The sequence below is a fragment of the Dermacentor albipictus genome, chromosome 1 (genome assembly GCF_038994185.2).
Source record: "Dermacentor albipictus isolate Rhodes 1998 colony chromosome 1, USDA_Dalb.pri_finalv2, whole genome shotgun sequence".
Classification (NCBI taxonomy): domain Eukaryota; kingdom Metazoa; phylum Arthropoda; class Arachnida; order Ixodida; family Ixodidae; genus Dermacentor; species Dermacentor albipictus.
Genome location: NC_091821.1, coordinates 433,963,909 through 433,978,888, shown reverse-complemented (window position 1 = coordinate 433,978,888; position 14,980 = coordinate 433,963,909).

Sequence of the window (14,980 nt, the reverse complement as noted above, 5' to 3'; positions counted from 1 at the left end):
GTTCACGCGACAGACGCGAGCACCCATGTAGAGCCAGATCTGCGTGCAGAAGTGAAGTGCGAGCTGGACGATGCAGTTGAGAATAGCTCTCGGGGTGGCGAGCTCCGTAGCTCACGAGAGAACAACTGCATTGTTCAGGGATCGGTGCGGCTCTCCGCCAGTCTAGATAGCCTAGATAGGGATGATTCAGTTGTTAATCATTCGGACTGTGCGCGTGAGACAGCGATCAATACCGACGGGCTGGGTGCCGATGCACAGCGTGAGCTGGGCAATGTAGTAGAGGGCAGTTCGCAAGAGTGCGAGTTGTCTAACTCGAGTAAAGCCTGCTGCATTGTTCCAGAGTCGGTTGGGCTGTCCGCCAGTCGAGGCAGAGAGAATGTTGATTTAAAGGAAAATCAATCATACTGTGCGGGTAAGAGACCGATCCGGGCCGACGAAATGTGTACCGGCCAGCACGAGGCACGAGAAGGCGACATGAAAGTGAGTGCGAAGAGAAAGCGCCGTAAAAAGAAGCGCGGTAGAGACCGAAAGTCGGTAATGAATGTAGCGCCGCCAAAAATGGCGAGAAACCCAAAAGGGCAGGGCGCGAGGAGAAAGGTGCGGTCGTCACTGACGATGTTGACGCATCCTAAATGGTCGAGCCACCGGTCAAAGGGGGACCGCGAAGAATGTTCTTCACGGACGCGGACAAAGGGCACGAGGCTGTTAAACTCCTCGTCGTTCCGTAGTTCTTTTCACAGCTCAGCGTGGAGTTCGAAGAAACGCAAGGTGGCAGGACGAGACCAGGTGGGGAGTAGCGACGCGGTCAATCGAGTTTGTGTTGAAAGCGGGGCGCGAGGACGCAAATTGGCCGGAGACCGTAACGTCTTGGGGGAGCTGATAGTTAGTCAGCCCTTTTGTGTTTCCTCGGCAGCCAGAGTAGTTTTCAAGCCGCGACCAGCTCGGGGACGGCTCAGAGTATGAGTCAGACGTAAGCGTTTGGAAAGAGAGGCCAGGAGCGCTTCCGTAGAAATGAAGTGTGTTGTTTTTTATTTTGAGCATCGGAAAGTTTTTGCGATTTGAGACTGAGATTTCTTTCAATATGTAAACGTATGAGCTTTGTTTGTGTTTTCGTTTGAGAAGCTCCGAGATTTGAAAGATGCGTTTTAAGTAAACCTGTAGTCTCGCGAAATGCCCATTAATGAGTAAATAGGCTTTCTTTTTTTTGTGTGTGAGTAACCTGAAGGTCAAGGTTATCGTCGAAAGGCCTATGGTAAAGCGCGTGTGTTATTTAACCTTCTTTCTTTTTAAGTGTTGAATTTTCTAAGGTTAAGCGCTTAGATTTTCAGTGAGTGCATGATTTGCACTGAGAAGCGTTCTAGTTCCATTAGCGCATGTCCTGTGTGGACGGAAGGAAGCAGATTTATGACTGGGTTGCTCGTGTGCGTTAGGGCAGCCGTATTCTGACTTCTCTGATAAGTATGCGTGGAACGAGTTATTAAAAGACGCATTATTTTAAGGGTTCTGCGGAGTGTGTAAGTCCCGCAAGTTTAATTGTTCGTTTACGTCACGTGTCCTGTAGGACTTTCAGGGAAGAAACGTGAGTAAGCGTAAATGAAAAGTTTGCCTACAACGCAAGTACGCGTTTTGTTTAGTGTCCACAAGGCTAGTGCACTTGTGATTACGTACTTGTGAGGTTGACCAGATTGTTCAGTGGCACCGGCACGTGCGATAAGTACGCCACCGCGATAGATTGGAAACATGCTGTTCGTGTAGCTAGGCCACTTAAGTTATGTTCGGCTGTTTTCATTTGTTGTTTGCATCGTCAACGACCCTTTTGTTTTGCAACAACAATAGTACTCTGGTCTTGTCGGCAATCGAGGAGAAATGGATAGCTGTTTGGAAGGGTGGTTGGAACTGTTTTGTCAAAATTGGGGAACTAAAAGATCAGGGTTGATTTTGACTCAGTAATAGCCTGGCGAGTCAGGGGTGAAGAGCCTGCGCTTACGCGTGGTGCAGCGCTGTGTAGTTTGGTTTGTTTGACGTATGTTTTCCAGGGCCCAGGATTGCGAGGGTTGTCAAACGAGGCTCGAACCCAGTACCCTGCAGCTTCTTTCAGCGTTCCTCACGGCCAGCGAATTGAGTTCACCGGCCATTCAGAACAACCGGGGCGAGGACGAGCTGTTAGATATGGAGCTTTTTCCTGCGATTACTTCGAGTTCCCCAAACCACTTCGAAACGCAGCACAGCTAATTGAGGAATGCAGAAGCAAGAAAGCACATTCCAGAGGAGCGGCCGAGCAAACAAGTTTAAGGCAACAAGTTCACGTGCCAACAAGTTCGTGCGCCGCCGGGATTAGCAGGTGGGCCTCGGACAATGGAGCATGAGCAGCCCTCCCCTTCTCCTCGTTAGAAGTGCATTGCCAGTCTGCGAGGCAAGACCGCAGAGAGCCGCCAGGTGTGACACCGCGATACGGGCACCTACCATTGGCTGAAAGTGGCGTCATCGGAGCGGACTCTCCCATTGGCCGAACATGACGTGACTTCTAGTGCTCGAAGGGTTTGTAAGAAGCCTTCCAGAGAGACCTGAGCATGCTGGGACATGCCCTGATTCCCTGATTCACCTCTCTCGAACTTCTTGCCGCGGGCCGCAGCGTCCGAGTTGCTGCCGGCCCGTAATGACTGTACGACTGGTACTTGTCGCTCACCTCCCTGTACATAATGCAGAATAAATCCCTCCCAAGTTTTATTTTCCATCCCGACGTCCGTCCTCCAACCCCTACAACGCACGCGTTGGTTATCTCTAATGCACGACAAACATGGCGGCGCCTCTCGTCGTTTGTCTCCGGATGCTCTCCCGGTCCCGCCAATGACTCGACGTACGAGACGCGTTTTTAGAGCCGACAGAATAGGAGCTTCGGCGTCACTATCTTCTTTCAGAGTGAACCGTCCAATGGCTGTGCGGCGAACTGGAGGAGATTGTCGGGTGCCAGCGATCTAGCGGCCTCTTCACAGAAAATAAACTCCACTGCGTACTCTATTTTCTTGCTACCGGAAGCTTCCAGAAGTGTGTGGGTGTGGAAGTTTTCATAAGAATGGCGGAGTCCTCTGTAAGCGAAGCTATTCATGAAGTTCCTCTTGCGATCAATGCCGTTGGCCAGCAGAAAGAATGGGTTAGTTCTCTTATTACTGCCGCTGCCAAAGCCAGCGCCAAGGCGGCGTTTGGACGCAGAGGGCGAATTCCGGATGGTGTCGCCAGCGTGGGCGGCACGCTGATCGCCATCCAGCAACCGAAAGGGTTTAGTCCAGGGGAGACTCAGAGCTTCATGACCCGGAAAGAGTACTATGCGCTCAACGCCATAGTCGTATGCACTCATTTTATTTATCATTACTTGCTCGTTCAATTTCTCAGACGGGCCAGCCTTGGCATCGAGCACGGCTATTTATACAGGTAAATAGCTACGAATATATCAGTGTGCAGTCTAGCAAATTTTGCTGTTGTTTTGCCAGAGTCCATTTGTGTTTTCAGTGCAATTTTTATTGAACGTGTCACATGATGTGCGCTAGGTCTCAACATCCATGTTTTCTGTTGTTTGTGTTTTGGTAGTGCAAAGTTAAAGTTTTCATTTTTTCCGGTTGTGAGTAGCAATGATGGAGGCTACTTTTTGACTACCCTAGATGGGCAAGTTATCGCGAACTACCGCACCAATTTATATCACTTAGGTTTTTCGGTTATTATCGCGGCGCAGGTAGATTCATGTAGTTTTGCGTGATTTGCTATCCTTACTCCCAGTCCTTTCTTTGTCGCCACTTTGCTCTACATATGGCACTGAAGGTGTGTGATGGAGACATGAACATCCTAGCTATCGGCCCCCGTTTCCCGGGGTCATGCCGCGACTCCTATGTCTGGCGGCACACCCCGCTGCGCAGCCGCCTTGAAACTCCCCTGAGACCTGGGGAAATCATGCTTGGTGAGTACTGCCAATCCGTAGACTCAGATATATATATATATATATATATATATATATATATATATATATATATATATATATATATATATATATATATATATACTCCGATATTATTTGGACATCAACCACAACCTAACATGCAACTGTAGTCGATCTTGCAGACATGACTTGCATGTGTGTGAGAGAGCGATGTAATTTATTAGAAAGGCATTGAGGTCGGCCTGACCTAGCATGCTCTAGCCTGCTGCTGTGGACAGGGAGAAAAGGAAAGGGGACAAAAACGAGTGTATAAAAATGATGATGAGGACAGGAAGATGGGATGTATACATATACCAACACAGTGGCTTTCTTAACGCCTTGCGTATTGTCCAGTGATCTTCAAAGAGTACAGAGCAGCCCTTGCAGCTATTGATGCTGCTGTATGATCACACATTCCGGGCAAAGCAGTACTTTCAGACAATGTTTGCCTGCCAGTGCCTGCTAGCGTCGAAATCAGTGTCTTACGCTGTGATGCATAGAGCACGCAGTCGAGACAGATGTTGCCGTCTGAGACACTTGGCAGCGTTCGCAGTTTGGGCTTTCCACACCGCCCATAAACTGTGCGCAGCATTGAATGAAAGCGACGCCCAAGTGAAAAGTCCTGCCAAAGTAGATTTCCCAAAGGCGCCTGTACCGACCTTTGGTCTGGTCGAACACATTAATGTGCGGTGCAATCTTACATGAGCACAGCCAACGACGACTTACATTGCTTCGACAGTATGGAATCTTAATGTCGAGAACTTTAGAGTTCTTGCTTGCACATCATATAGCATATTGCCGGCCAAGCCAAAGTGACAGGGTACTCATTTGGAGGTAATTGAGTGACTGCTCATTTGAACAATATAAAATGGTTGTAGGACGTGTAATGCTAGCGTGTAATACTGGCGTCTTCTCGTGAGAATGTAAGGCTTGCAGAGCTGATTTTGTGTCACAAAGAATCGTCTATGTACGTGGTGTCAGGTAGGAGACCAAACGGCCATCTTTAATGTGTGTGAGGACATTAAAGATACATGTAGGATGCATTCCTTTGATGCACGTATCAGTGCCTCTTGCAGTTTCCAAAAATGAATATTACTTTCGCAGTAGACAGTGCACGGTTGATAGCATATACATTGTGTGCACACATAGCGTACACGTGGAAGTGCAGTGTGTCTCGCCTTTTCCTCTGCTCTCTGCCAGGCACAAGTGGCACACTGAAGTAAGTTAATGGTTTGAGGCAGGTTGTGTCAGTATGTATGCAATGCATGCTTTATGTAGCTGTGCACATGATAGCTTCACCGTATAATTTTAACATACTCGGACATTTACCTCTCTCGAAATGAAACTGAAAAAAAAGGGCTCTTGGAGGACCAGTCATGTGTCGTCACTACAAGGTCTGCATGAAATAGCATAACCATGGCATGTTGGTCCAAACATTCGTGCACAATGACTCTATTTCTCCCACACACAGTCTTGTTATAAGGAATTAGTTTCTGTTACTAAATGACATTGGCACCTGTAAAATTTTCTTCTTGCAGGAGACTCAGGCTATCCTGGTGCCCTGGATACTAACACCTGTCCCGGGACACCCAGCTGCAGACACAACAATGTGGTGGTACAATTGGGTCCATGTCTCCATGCCGGATGTTGTAGAATGGTGTACTCGGCTTCTGAAGAGCAGGTTCCGATGCCTTCAATGGTACCGGACCCTGCTCTACAGCCCTGAGAAATCAAATTTGATAGCGGGAGTCTCTGCAGCTCTGCACAACATTGAGGTGGAGGCAGGCGAGTCACGTATTGTTGGTGATGATGATGACGATGTGTTGCAAGGCGTATTGCAGCCCTATCAGAGCACGAGTATATAGTTGCCACCGGAAGCAGGGTGACCCCCACCACTACACGACTTGCTCTTGAGAGGAACACTGCAAAGGAATCTTGTGGTCAACCTTTTTAGAGGACGACAGGGACCGCACACTGTCTACCTGCATGTGGTGCGGCGGCGCCTGCGCCCCTCCAGTGAGCGCCACTAGGAATCACATACTCTTTCATGAGGCACACCTCCCATATGCTGGTAAGGTGAATTGTCTTGCTCAATTTATTTAATATAACAAATGTGAAAACAGTGCCTCCCTAAGGTTTTGCCTGGTTTGGCTACACTAAATATGCATAAGGACCACATCACGGTGCAAGTGTCCTTTTGTAGATCTCATGTGGTCGTAACGGGTGATTTGCACTACAGAATCATTTTTACCCTAAAGAAGTGCATTCACATTTTGACGGCCTTTATAACATTTTGCATTCTTGCACAGTAAGCAGGCGATCAAAAGTGATTTTGCCAGGACCAATGCAGCCAAAAGTGATTCAAGTAATAGTTTAACTGATATTGTTAAAATTCCAATTGCCCCATGTGTATAATGTTTTGCAATTAGCCTGTCATTTATAAAGCGGACAATGTACAATATAGAAAATCACTACAGTTTAAAACACTAGCATTAAAGGAGGAGTTGGTGTTAACTGAGGGTCCGGATTTTTATTAGTCATATTATAAGAAGCCAACAAACACTGACACCAAGGACAACATAGGGGAAATTACTTGTGCTTAATAAAGGAAATCAAGAAATGATAAATAATGGAAACTAATGTGGATGAAAAAAACAACTTCCCGCAACCTTCGAACCCACAACCTTCCCACCTACGGCAAGTTGTTTTTTCATCTACTTTATTTCCATTAATTTGTCATTTCTTGATTTCATTTATTAAGCACAAGTAATTTCCCCTATGTTGTCCTTGGTGCCAGTGTTTGTTGGCTTCTTATAATATAGCATTAAAGGAAACACACAAAGGCATGGTGAACGCTAAGTTATGTTTATTTGCAAATAACAAGTTTACAGGGCCGCCATTTATAACTTGCGGCAAAGTTACATCCTATGTACATGGCTTTGGAAGCTCAAACACGAAATCAACCTTTATTCGTTGGTGGATTGCGATTATAGTGCCGTGTACCTTTTGATATTATTATGCACTCTACCTCTATGTCAATTACACCATTTTAATTTGAAGCTTAGCAACTGCTGTCTAGTGGAGTGCTACATGCGCTCACTGGTGCGTTATTACAACAACTTAGTGGTGACAACAAGCTAGCTGAGGCAGCCTCACTAGTAAAGTATGACAGAACGAAGGCCAATTAAGCTCATGTTTTAACAGTATGTAAAGTAGCAAGTGGACTTTCTTTCCCAAAAATAAGGCATTGAAATTTTGAAATCTTGAAATTGATAGAAAAATGAAACATGGCACATTGCAAAGCTGCAGTTAGTGGGAGTTGGTGCTTCCTTGCCGTCATGCAGCCATTCCTTTCTGCACAATATCCTTCATGTTTGCAATAATATTGCATATCGTAAATAACTTAAAAAGGCATCCTGTAAATAGGATTGTACTTGAGAATGTGAGATGTGTGCTGGTGCCCATCAGATATAGTGCTCTGTCGTACGAATGTGGGTATGACAGCGGCAATGTGGTACAACAAACATATGTAAGATGGCTGTACAGTTTGCGCAAATATATGTATAATTAGATAATTACATTTATTTCAATGTGTGTTTGACTTTGATTGCAATGTAATTTCATGTTACACAGCATTTCAACAACTTCTTTACTCCTTTGGAGCTTTTATGCTCGCCTTTCTGCGAACAGCAAAATGTGCATGTAAAGAGGTGTCACAGAGAGCTCTTTTAGAATGTATATATACCTGGCGTGGTTGTATATATATATGAATGTATATATACCCGGCGAGCCTCGTGATCAAAAAGTGGTTTTGGCACGTAAAACCCCATAATTTAGTCTTTACAATGTTTAGATGGAGATGTGCATAGATAACTTGGCAATGGATGGCTTGAGTAGGGATCATACCTAAGTACAACTGCATCAATGTATATGACAGTAATGGTTTAAGTGAAGCAATCTGCAATGTCATATTGCAACTTTCACGGCATGTGTTAGCATTTATAAGTATGAAACACCACCTTGTAGTTTCTTTTCTTTTTGTTTATCGCATATAATGGCCTTGTATCTTTCATCTTGAAATCGCTTCAGTAGTAATTTACATCCCTTTTGACACTGTCTGCTCATTTCTGCATGCCAAGACAATACCAAAGGCAATAAGGATATTTAGAACATCACAAACGCCTTGAAAAAATTGTGATTAGACGTGGGCTCAAGTTTGGTTAAAATGTGCTATTTGCTCTAGTCATGCGATTTCTTTAGCAATACTACAAGTCTTTACAGGCTCATACAAGAGTGGGTCATAAGCAATAACTGGAGAACTGTAGAAAGCAATGAAATGTGGAAATTTTTACAAAACAAACAAAAAGTTGCAAACAGAAGGAACAGATCATAGAAAATATTGCAGAGCAGAGAATGCAGTTGAGGCTGTAGAGCTGCAAAAAGTGCAGACATGTTGGTGAACAATGAAGACAGAGTTGCGCAGCGCAAGGTTGTAGCAGATCATTTTGATGGTAGATACCTAGGTGTTCGCCCTTGGTGCAAACATGTCGTGTAGCGGATTCACTTTTTTAGGTGTTTTTCGTAATGCACTATGCCTAGGATACATTTCAAGTGAATGGATGGGCGCTTTCCAAGTATTTAAGACATGATACAGTCGATGCTCTTAATGAAGGGAAAATTAGACATCCGCACATTCATAGCAATTGCTACAAAGGAAACCCGTATGGGTTCCTCGAAAGAAAAGCCTCGCTGTAGAAGAAAAATTCATCCTGGTCCGGGACACGAACCCGGAACCACCACTTTTCCGGGGCAGCCGCTATACCATCTGAGCTAACCAGGCGGCTAGCAGATGGCAGGGCGAAGTTCAATTTGTCAACTCGAAGCAAAGGCAAGTTTGACGAAATAGTTCTGCGGAAACACTCAAGGTCGAGAGAGGTAAATAATAAAGGGAAAATTAGACATCCACGCTTTCCTAGCAATTGCTACAGAAGAAAATCATACAGGTTCCTCGGAAGAAAAGCCTCGCAGTTGAAGAACAATTTGTCCTGGTCCGGGACCACCGCCTTGCCGGGGCAGCCGCTCTACCATCTGAGCTAACTAGGTGGCTAGCAGATGGCAGGGCGAAGTGAAAAGTTGATGCTCTTGTATCTGACTTTCGTGCAGGTAGTTCTTGTGTGGAGTGTTATGTAAGCTTGAGAAAACTCATTGAAATGTTGGAAATACTTTGAAAAGCAGTATGATTTTCATGGTTCTGAAGATGCAAAAGGTCTGATGAAACTACATTTTCAATGGGCAGAATGGAGCGGTGGCTTATTAGCCGTCGCATTAGCTGTTGCTTGGTAGGTACCCAAAAACAAACTTCAGCACTCATTTTCAGTGACATAAATTACAGGCTCAAGTAATCACATTACACCACTATAAGACATGGCATGGTCTTGTAAATGAGTGGTCATGGTAATTGCAGAAATTGCTGCATAGGCACATCGTTCATGGTTGAAAAAGAAAACGTTCCCACCTATTACAGCCTTGTTTGAAGTTTGAAGTTTATTACAATTTTGACAATACAAGATTGTCATGGCGCCGGAGCAAAAGGCGAGACTATACACGCCTGACTAGGCCCCTGGCGCCACGAGCACAGCAGACAACAGTGCAAAAAATATATACATATATACACATAATACACACATATACATACTCATATATACGAATGATACAAATATACGTGCAAGAAATCATTGCAACACAATAAGCACAAATAATGAAAATGAAGAAATAAAGTGCGTACAGAAAGATACAGGAAGGCCAAAAAGCCACATGGGAACAAAAAAGTCTTGCAACGCATGAAATTGCATATCAGTCGAAAAAACAGGAAATCAATTACAAAAAACAGGTGTCATTTGTTGGAAAAATACAGTTTTGATTTCTTTCTGAATATTGAAATGGTTGAGGTATCTTGCATGATATCAAATAAAGCGTGCTCATCATTAAGTAAATTAGGAATCTGCCACTGTAAAAGCTGATTGCCGTAGTTTGTTCTAGTTTTTACTTTAATAAAGTTCCTAGCTCTTAAGGTGTAGTTAGTTGTGTTATTAGTATATATAGCAAAAAGTTCTCACGATTACTTATGTATTCTAAAAAAGCTTTTTCGGATAACTTTTGTTTATATAGGCTAGCGACACTCAAAATACCTTCCTGGTGAAAGTACTCAGAGGTATGTTCGTACATCGATAGGTTATTAATAATACGAACACACTTCTTTTGCATTCGGAATAGAGTTTCCAAGTTAGCCTTAGAAGTGACGCCCCAGATAAGTAGACAATAGTGGAGTCTAGAATGGATAGTAGAAAAGTATAACTGACGTTTAAGTTTTAAAGGTAACAGCGTGCGATGCTTATTGAGCATACCAATTAATTGTGCTATGCTACGTTTAATATAACTTACGTGATGCGTCCACCGCAGATTTTCATGGAAGAGTACACCCAAGAACTAGTACTGGGAAACCCTTTCAAGTGGCTGCGATTGAAATATTAAAGAAGATGCGAACTTAACTGGTTTGTTAATAGGAGTAAAAACAATATACTTTGTTTTTTTAACATTTAGGCTCAACTGATTAGCCGATAGACACACTGAAAGGGAATTTAACCAGTTGTTAATAAGAGGAATTAGAGTAGAGATGTTATCAGAGGAGAAAAAAACGTTTGTATCGTCGGCATATAATACAATGTCGGGTGTTCCTGGCATTGCCACGATATCATTGATATAAAGAAGGAAAATCGTAGGACCTATAATAGAACCCTGCGGGACGCCGTACCTAATGTCTGCTAAATCTGATTTTATGCTGTTGATTTCCAAAAATTGGGAGCGGTGTGATAGATAGCTACGCAGTAAGTCTAAAGCAATGCCTCTAATTCCATAAAAGGGTAATTTAGAAAAAAGTATGTCATGTTTAATTGAATCAAATGCTTTATTGAAGTCTAAAAATAAGCCTATTGTGTATTGTTGGTTTTCTATATTGGTAAAAATTTTATCACGTATTTCAAGTAACGCAGATTCCGTGGATTTACCCCTTTGAAAGCCATACTGATTCGGGGATATAAGGTTATGCTTTTGCATGTGTCCAGTTATTCTAGAATTTAAGGCTTTTTCAATAATTTTTGAAAGAACTGGAAGTATTGATATCGGCCGGTAATTAGTGATGCAATCAGTTGCGCCACCTTTATGCAAGACGACGATCCTAGCAATTTTCATGTTATCCGGAAATGTGCCTGTAGAAAACACAATATTTGTTATGTCACAAAGAACACTGCATAATAAATCCGCGACTGCTTTTATTGGTGCTATTTTAATACCGTCATAACCACAACGTTCATAACCTTGTGAACGCAGAAACGAACAAGAAATGAAAAAAAATGAACTTATCAACTGACTAGTAGCTACCACTTGTTGCTCAGATAGCAAAAAAATGAATGAACTTTTAGAGATGCCATAACGTGCACAACATACACATTCATAATAGAACCACACATCATCGGGACTGTTACGAGTTTACATAAAATTGATGTGCGTGAGAATTCACATTACATTCAGCCATAAATATCAGGCTCGCACAAGAAGATAAAAACAAACTGAAAACAAACATTCATCGCATGACTAGAGCAACCACGAGGTGCCAAGATAGAACCAAATAACAAAGAATGAGTACACATTCAAAGTACCCATGCATGCCATAAATAATGCACTGTTCATAAAACAACATGTCATATCACATTCTGATTAAACATATCATATTATCACAATTCATATGAAATGGAATTTGACTATTTGATGCAGCATTTCAAGTTACATTCACCTATCAAAATGAGCACACTCTGTAAGCCAAAAAATACAACATTTTTCATAATCTGTCTAGTAACGATCGCCAAGTTCTCAGATTGCAACAAAGTGCACAAAATAATTGAGCCCTCAGAGTAGCAAGAGGTATTGCTATGGATGTGCATGGCATGCAGCTAAAAGGTGAACTGCAACAGTCTGTGTCACGTTCATCAATCAGGATAGCTTATCTGTAGGTAAGCTGTTGTAAAACCACTTAAAATCTCCCCTGGATAACATGGATAACATGCACACGAGTAGACCCCCTCTAGAAAAAAAATATGGGAAAACATCCATGGACTGTTACCTAATTTTACTGTGTTAGTAACTGCGTTGTATGCGTTATATGGATCCTCCATGTGCATTTAGTTTTTCATATAGTTAGACAGAGGAGTTTTGTAGAGCTGAACTTACTACGCTCGAATGTATTTGTGATTAATTTTGGGGCCTACAGAATAATTGACCATACAGATCCCTTCGCTGTAAATGTCGCACACCACGCAGCTCACAATAGAACTGGGACAGATTAATTCTTTCTTTACACAAGTAATTGTATCGTAGAGCTGCTCGACTTTACAAAACATAAAAAACTCCATGCTTTAGCAGTTCTTTCGTAAAAGGAGTCTACACAACAGTCAAGGGTAGAACGGACGCCGACCATGAACATTAAAAGAAAAAAAAAGGCTGCACAACACTTGATGACAAATTGAGACGACAATGGAAAATAAATAAATAAATCTTAATTTTGTAGCCTTTGCTGCTCGGCAGCTTCAGCATTCCTTTCCGTAGAAGGGGCCATTCGCTGCACTGCTGGCAATAGCTGACGTAACATCTGCGGATGCATACATAACTTGCCTGATCACAATTTGTTATGTTTGCTTTGTCAAATTTTGGTATCCACTTGTGATGAATCGACCGTAACATTTATAAATCTCATGTGAAACCTACACCAGTCACTAAGCAGTGCACAGAAATGACGTATAAACCTCCCCATGAGTAATACTATTTCCTGGATGTTGCCACTATGAAGTTTTTCATTGTCTTGACTTTGAAGAAAATATTACACACATTTCTTACCGGCAGTGAACACACTGCTAAAGTAGTGTCGTAATTCCATCGGCAAGACAGAATCGCTTCCCCTCTTGTATTAAGAGTACTTAAAGGCACTTCCTAAGGCATGGGCTCCACTTGATGGAGATGAGCTGAAAATAAAATCTGATCTTGCTCCTAGGATCCATTTCTGTGAAACATAATAATTCATGGCTCATGAAATGAAATTTGAAAACATATTACACTGTATTGAAACAGTTTTACATAGGTAAGACTCCTGTACCTCACATTTCCAGAGACAGCTTGCCGTTGATAACAGCTTCTTGTAGCCTTTTCAAAATTTGCTTATTGGTCCTACAACCACAACTGCGACAGGCAGCATCGATATAGAAATAGAACATTTTGTTTGGTAGCAATGAGTTAACACAATAACTGCAGTGATGCTTCACACATGTGGTAGTAATAAACGACGAGAAGTTGTGCACTTTAATTTACCGTGGACTGTGTAGCAGTGCACAAAATAAGATAGAATAATGCGCACATAATTTTAGAATTGTACATTATTTCCATCATTTTATTACTGGCTGATATCTGTGTGACAGTGCGCAATAGACATACCTGGTTATTTTCCTCAAGCAGCCTCACCGACTACACGTAGCTGTCGACGACGTCGCTCATCACCTCCTCGATGATTACACGAGCAGCTCGATTAAGAGAACGTGCCTGGAGTGTAGGAACTGTGAACATGAAAATGGTACTTTCTAGAACTCCGTAAAACCTTCACGCAAATACACTGACTAACAGCAAGCACAGTTAACAAAAATCTGGAAACTTAGGAAATTGGGGATATATATTCATTGCACTACTATAAACCAAACAATGTCCCCATTCAGAAAACGTCTCAAAACAAGTCATTCTAAAAGCGCAACAATTTATGTATTTAGCAGCGCAGGTAACAAAGCAGTGTAGAACCAGACAACTACCACCACTTTGTCCTTTTTGATTTGTCATAAATCCTGCCCCTGAACACATACCTGACCTAAACATTTGTGGTTAGTCTCACTTAAGCTGAACAGATTTCTTATGGGCTTCCTAATGCAAAAGAAAAAAATGGAGCACCCTCAACCAATTCATTGTACCACAGTGACTTATGCTGCCATTCATGATGCTTCACTGTTGCTGTGATCAGCACTTCATGTAGGGCTTTACATCAGTACTTAAGATATCTTAGGTGCGTGCAATGTAGACAGAAGGCACTACGAAAAGGGAGAATGGACACAGTCTTACTGCACATTCTTGTAAAACAAGCTTTTTGTTCAAAGCAACACGGATGGTACCTCCATGTATGACATGCATCCAGGACTGCATTATAAATGCATTAGCGCACACTAGAAGAAAATAGCAACTGTTAAGCAATAATAAACAGTTTCTGGTACTTAGTAATAGCACATTTTCAAGATTTCTGTGCAATATTTTCTTCAAGTGCGCTTCTTCCATCCTTATCTTGCATAGCAGTATGTACTTCATAAAAGGTTATAAGACTGCCTCGTACTTTACCAGCTATGCCTGTGTAAGGACAAGTTATTAACCGCATTTGTAGTGCTAATAAAGGAATGATCCGAGCGGCAAAAAGGTTTTCCTGTCGTTTTCTTTCACACCCACTTTTTTCTGCATATTGGCAGGTTGATAGCGGCTGTACCTACAAGCTAAGAAAAATAGAACTGGCACGATACTAAGGGCCAGACAAGGCGCATTCCACGGAAGTACAACAATGCGACATCATACACTGCACTTCACCTTCGCGTACAAAGGTGCATAATTCACCAGAAAAATAATAATTACATTTCGTGAGCAGTGACTAGTAATAATTGTGATAATAAAACTATACTCCAGTTTACCACTGAAAGTGGCTACAGTGGTCTAATTCAGTAAGTATATTCGACAAAACCCTCTTCAGTGTTACTTGGCCTAGTCGGTGGCTCCGCGCACTATCCATCATCCAGCAGGCTGCCAGAATGTACAGGTGCTGCTGGTGGTGCTGGCTCCTGAGGCAGCTGCAGCTGTTGCGGCGCGCCACCTGAGATGTGTTTGTAG